Source organism: Macrobrachium nipponense, chromosome 2, assembly GCF_015104395.2.
Source record: "Macrobrachium nipponense isolate FS-2020 chromosome 2, ASM1510439v2, whole genome shotgun sequence".
Taxonomy (NCBI): domain Eukaryota; kingdom Metazoa; phylum Arthropoda; class Malacostraca; order Decapoda; family Palaemonidae; genus Macrobrachium; species Macrobrachium nipponense.
Window position 1 is genome coordinate 48,806,056 of NC_087201.1, and position 6,461 is coordinate 48,812,516.

Genomic DNA, 6,461 nt, shown 5'->3' on the forward strand with positions numbered 1-6,461 from the left:
ATATATATAATATATATATATATATATATATATAAATAACTGACATGATCATGTTTTTCAGAGCTCCACCTAGCATACACACACGCACACACACACACATATATATATAAAATCCTCATGATAATATTTTTCAGAGCTCCACCAAATAATATCGAAACAGGATTCGAATATCAGGCGATGATCGAACAATATGGTATAGTTTCAGTAAATTCATTGCCTACTGCTCGTATTAGCAGCTAATTATATCATTTATGACAGATACAAATGATTTATTTAATGCCACGTCGTCCTCCTAACTTCTCAATATCCCCAAAATTTTTGGATATAGTATCTATCACTGGAAGCCTTGAATCCATATTGTGGCAAATCGATGAGGGTGACCTTCCCTAGCTTAGTGGATTACGAACCTACGCACCTTGAGATGAGTCATAAATTTAATTATAAGAAAGTACTTGCACTCATTGGTGCGAGTTTATAAGCTCACCGTTGAATCACCTGAACAAAAGTGTGTTCTGTTCTATTTTTGTCTATTCATTGCCACAACCACGTCGTTGTGACGCTATGTTACATTAACTAATAATTATGGAAATAATATCCTTTATTTCAGCTCCAGTATGCTACATTAAGTTCGTTAGTAAAAAGTAATATTCATGAACTCTTATGTTTAAGCACTGCTGAAAACAGCAGCAGCAACAACAACAACAACAACAACAATAATAATAATAATAATAATAATAATAATAATAATAATAATAATAATAATAATAATAATAACAGACGAGACCAAACGCCGATACATAATTCAGGTAGTTTGCTGAAAATGAAGAGTGTTCATAATATAATAATAAAGATAATAATAATGATATGCTCATAGTAGCATGAGTATTGAAATAGGGAAACAAATCCATAGTTATGTATACATACGTATATTTATCTAAAGATAACTCCGTACAAGAAGCTTTGGGGAAACTGTTCGAATCCCCTTTTCCCGAAAGCTTTCTGTACAGATTTACCTTTAGATGTATGTACATATACATAACTGTGGATTTGTTTCTCCTCATAATAATAATAATAATAATAATAATAATAATAATAATAATAATAATAATAATAATAATAATAATAATACTTTTTTCAGATAGGCTAACTACTGATACATAATTCGGGTAGTTCGCTAAAAAGGAAGAGTTCCCTTCAACTCTCAATAATAATAATAATAATAATAATAATAATAATAATAATAATAATAATAATAATAATAATAATAATAATTTCTGCCTTTTTTTATCATCGCCTTAAATTTCCTCGGTGACGAAAGAGCGACAGAGTGATGTCCCACAAACAGGCAGTTCCAGTGGCGGTCATTGCTTTCACGAACAGCTTCTTTCTGTGTTTTCGAGTCCCTGGCTTGTGAAGGCCGGTTTCGTTGATATACTAACTCAAAGTGATCATCCATTCGTGTTTGGGATCTTCGACGGAGCTGTCCACAGTGATCATTGGTCGTACTGTAAACGGCCTTTTTGTAGTATTTCTGGCGTGGAGGCGCGTTTCGTTAAGGTTTGTTGGGAGTTTTATGTTTCTCAAATATTTGAATGTTAACGTTTGTTGGGAGTTTTGAGTTTCTCAAATATTTTTGTGCTAAGATTGTGGTACTTGAGCTACGAGTTCGCTTTGTTGTATTAAGTTTTCAGTTTGCGGGTCGGGTTTTGTATCCTGAAATATTGGTGCTTTTGAGTTTTGTTGTAAATACCTACAGTAACTTTTAACATGTTTATTAGGCATTTCATTGTCGCATTTCCCTTCCAGCATGGCATTTGTTTCTAATCCTATTAGCTCAACTAGATTGCTTAGTGGTAGCTAATTCCATAGTGTTAAGCAGTGCTACTGCTGTTTTCATTTAATCTTCATGCTGCAATGGAGCGAATTTTCAGTTACAGATTAATCTTGAGTTTTCGAGTTTTAAGTACCGTAACCTTTTAAATGAGGGACATATTAAAACTAAATTTTACTCGTTGTCGGCTTCAATGGCAAACTTAATGCTTCTCTATTTATGAAACCTTCCTTGCTGCTCATTGGCTTAGTATTTTAAAACCTAAATCTGATGGGCCTTTCTGATTGTAACAGATGGTCATCCCTTGGTTCTTTCCACTAGCTAGAGTATTTTGGATATAAATATAATTTTTTGTTCAGGTCTCGGTGTCGTTAACTAAGCGTGCCACTGAGTGACGGCCTTCTTGGATGTTCTGATACTTCTGGCTTAACGGGATTAATGGGTGAGCAAGTCTTGTAATTTTAGTAGTGACTTTAGCAACTCCCAAATTGGGGGTTTAAAGTGAAAGGTATATTCTCGTAAAAATTCAATTTTAAATTCATATTTTTATATTTTTGCTTAAATTTTAGTAGTATTTTAAGTTTTTAGCATAGCTTTTTCAGATAAAAATTCTTGGAAATGAAATATTTTTATATTACTTAAATTTTTGTATAGTTAAGTTTTTAGCATAGCTTTTTGATTAAAAATTCTTGGTAGTTTTAACTTTTAAAAGTTTAGGTTTTATTTTAAACTAGTTTGGATGATTTTTTTTTAAATTAAAAGAATTTTAAGTTTGTGTATCAATATTTATATCTTGAAATTTGCAAAAGTTAAAACCTTTAATTTTTCAAACTTTTGAAAATTTCAAAAATTTTTTTCAGCTTCACTTCAAGTTTCAAGTATTTAGATTTTATTTTTAATCTGTTAAGTTTGTTTTTAGTAAAGTTTGAGGTTATGAAAGTTTGCCAAGTAACCCTGGTATTTTAGACTTATTGTATTCAATCTGTAAACTTAATTTATTTAAACTTTAGTGTTGTGGTTTAATGCCTTAATTTTTATAAATTTTTTTTGTTAGAATTTACTTTTCCTCTATTTTGGAGTTTTATATATTTTTTAAAATCTAGTTTTTGAAATTAGTCCTTGAAATTATTTATGCTCTGAAAGTTGAGTTTTGAGTTTTCAAGTGAATATTGCATTTTCACTTATAAACATTTGAGTTTAAGTGAATTTTCAGTTTTCAAGTAAACATTGAGCTTTCAAGAGAATTTTCCTTATAGTAGACTTTGAGTTTTCAATTTAATTTTGATTTTTCAAGTAAACATTGAGTTTTCAAGAGATTACTCCTTAAAGTAAACAGTTTGCAATTTAATTTTAAGTGTTCAAGTAAACATGAAGTAAGCATTGAGTTTTAAAGTATATTATTCTTTGTCCACTTCCCAAGTCCACCTTTGCCGGGGTGGCGGTGCCATCTGTCAGGCAAAGGTGGACTTGATTGTTGTGCATGGCGACTTTGAGTCGCCATGCACAATAGGAAGTTCAAACTAATCGACAAAGTTCTAACTTTGGTTAGAGCTGAGAGGTTGATAGTTTCTAAGACTTAATGGAAAGTTAGATCTGTGACTTTAAATATAGAATATAACAGGGTGATGAATGTGCCAGTTTTATATAGATGCAGGGATTAGGATAGTTAATAAATTTTAAGTTTGATGCTGGGAATAGATTAGTATGAAAAAACTCAGTCACTGAAAAACTTTTGCCAGCTCAGGTCAATAGCAGAGGGTATTACAGAACTTGACCCTTTTGTTTGGTCATGAGTTGTGTGTTTTAGTGCAGCTGGGAATTAGGTAAATCTGACATGCTTATTCAACTTTAAATCTAATTCCGCTAGTAAGTAAGAACTAGACAGAATAGGTGCTTAAGAGGCCTAGCTAGGTCTTGGCATTTAAAGAATTTTTGAGTGTCGTGGTCTCGTCAGGTAATTCTAATCAGTTCATCTAACTGATGTTCGTGGAAATTGTAAGTCAAATTCGGGCATATTGTTAACTTAGTTCCGTCAACGAGCTCAATTCTCCACTTACCCCACCCCCCTTTATTGTTGTGGGCTCAAGCAAAGCATGTTAGTTAGGTAATAGTTCAGATTGCATTGCTTATGTTCAATGAACTTTGCCTACATCCGCCTTTCCTCCAGCACCGAAGCTAGTTTCGGGAAAACCTTTCTTATTCAGTTCCCTAACTTTCCTGTTTTTCACCCCTTGGGGCTGTGCAGTTTCAAATCCCTTTAGACTGGATACTGAAGGACGAAAGTTTGCATATAGTATGCATTGCGAGGCACTGTTCATGGTCTTGAAGGACTAAGTTAGCTGCGGTTGTTTCAGTGTGAGATTGGTGCCCTATTAAATATCAAAGGATGGCACCCTCTCCTGTTATCCTGATGGAAGTTTGCAGTGACGAAAGCATTAATATATGGGATTAATGGGAAAGTTTGTTGGCATGTAGTAACTATAGCAATATATGGGGCTAATGGGGAAGTTGACTCTTAAGATATATTAATTAAAATGGCCTTTAGAATAGCTGCTGGGACTAACTGATCAGGCTATTGGCCCTTTTAATAGGGTAGGTTATGCCACGGAAACCTTAGTATATTCTACAACCAATCAAGCTACTTTTCTTATGCACAGGCTCTTGGTGTAGCTGCAGCAAATGGAAACGGACACTAAAAAGCAACATCTTATAAGACTGAATATCCTGTGGATTCGAAACTCCCCCGGGTTCCGTTACAAAGACAACTGTAACTCTATTTGTAGACGCTGTGTATGTCCTGTGTAAACTGCATATCCTGTGAGGATTCAAACCCTATCCGGTTACCCGGAAAACTAACTCTTGAAGACGCACTGCTCAACCTACTGTTCAATTATTTAATCATGACTAATTAACATATATAATAGTATTTACGTCTATGAAGACCAACGTAATTATATATATACTTGAAATTCTTTGTACATTTTTTTACCCAAAATAATGCTCCTTGAAGGAATATTGGGATTTTATATGAAAAATTAACTAATGGTTCTTTTTTCTGAGGTGGAGATTCTATTTTAATCACATTTAATATTCCTTTAATTTTCAACAATCATTATTTTTTGCCGCTTCAGATGACATAATAGTTTATTAAAAATATTACTTAACGATCTGGAGATCGCATTGGGTTTGAATGACTTAAGGTCATTTGAGCGATTAGTTGGATGACCTATTAGTTGGAAGTGAAAATTCCCTTTTAATAAAAGACAAGTGGTAAAGAAAATACTTTAAAAGAAATCAAATTCATAAGCGCTATATGAAGGTTATAAACTTATAAGGCTTGAAGCAGGCATAAAGTTTACAACAGTGAAATTGGTGGTATTTCTACAGAAGCGATCCGCGGTGGCCTAGACTATGGCAATTGAAGTTTTCTTGTTATTTTACTTACTGAACAAGAATTTAAAGTAATATTTATTCGGGCGGGTGTAATTAAACACCAGGGGCCATTACTAAACACTGCGAAATACATTGGATGCCCCAATCCCTAATGGATGTCGTATTCGCGGTTACGTTCCTTGCAGTTCGTAGGGAACTATTCTTTAGAATTACCCTGCAAGAAACTTTACTGCAAATACGACATCCACTAGGGATTGGGACATCCAATGCATTTCGCAGTGTTAGTACTGGCCTCTGGGGGTTAATTACAGCCGGCCAAATAAATATTACTTTAATTTCTTGTTCAGTAAGTAAAACTGCATAGAAATAGCGGTATAGAAAAACCGCAAATGCCATAGTCTGGGCCGCCGCGGATAGGTGCCCTAGATCTATCAAATTGGTTTCTTCAAAGCGGTGATCACCTCTTAAGCATATAAATTCTAAGTTACTGTTTATGGTTACTCCAACACAGGCTTCAGCGTTGGTCTTGTATGTAGAAATACAGTATTATTAAATCCTGCCTTGCTTGTTTGACAGTGATTGTTGCCCTTGTTTCTGGTTTTAGCTTTTAAATTTTGAAATTGCTCGAAGGATTAAGCTAGGATAGGGGTTGTGCTTCTGGTCCTTACATTTGGTGATAATGTAGTTCAGGATTGAGAGTAAATTTTTTTCCATACAAAAAAAAGCGGATCTGAGGTTTGCCTTTTATCCTGGCTACCATCCGCGAACTCCGAATAGGTAAAGGTTAATCGCTTCCTGGGCAGGGAGTTGAAAGAGGATGTAACATGAACAAGGTAACTCCTGGAGAAGACTATTTAAGGGCTGGATGAAGGGATGCTGTTCGGAGTTCCTTTGGCTTATTGACGCGTCACCTACTCGGAGGTGATAGTGCTGACTGCTGAACACAGTATGGTAAAGTAGACGGCTGCATAAAGATATTTCATTAATATTTGGCGACCACGCAGACATGGATGTATATAATACTTTGATCCCCGAGGGGTTAGTGATTACGTCCAAAAGGAGCTTCCGCCATGTTTAGCACTGGCGGCATCTAGATTAATCAAAGTTTCGAAACTTAACATTTTTTTTCTATTTAGCTGCTTGTGACTTTATTGGCTTGATTTTTTGCTTACCAACTGTTATGACCATTACCCAGGGAGCTACTAATTGATGTAAAACACAAGCATTCCTCGGGTTA

General features: G+C 34.5%; 1 long non-coding RNA gene across 1 annotated transcript; it reads left to right on the forward strand.

Moving 5' to 3' along the window:
* Window positions 1-1,390: 1,390 nt before the first annotated feature.
* On the forward strand, window positions 1,391-4,803 carry LOC135221424 (uncharacterized). The gene is made up of 2 exons (XR_010315942.1): window positions 1,391-1,557; window positions 4,489-4,803. It is a non-coding gene; the product is annotated as an uncharacterized LOC135221424 (long non-coding RNA).
* The last annotated feature ends 1,658 nt before the right edge of the window (window positions 4,804-6,461 follow it).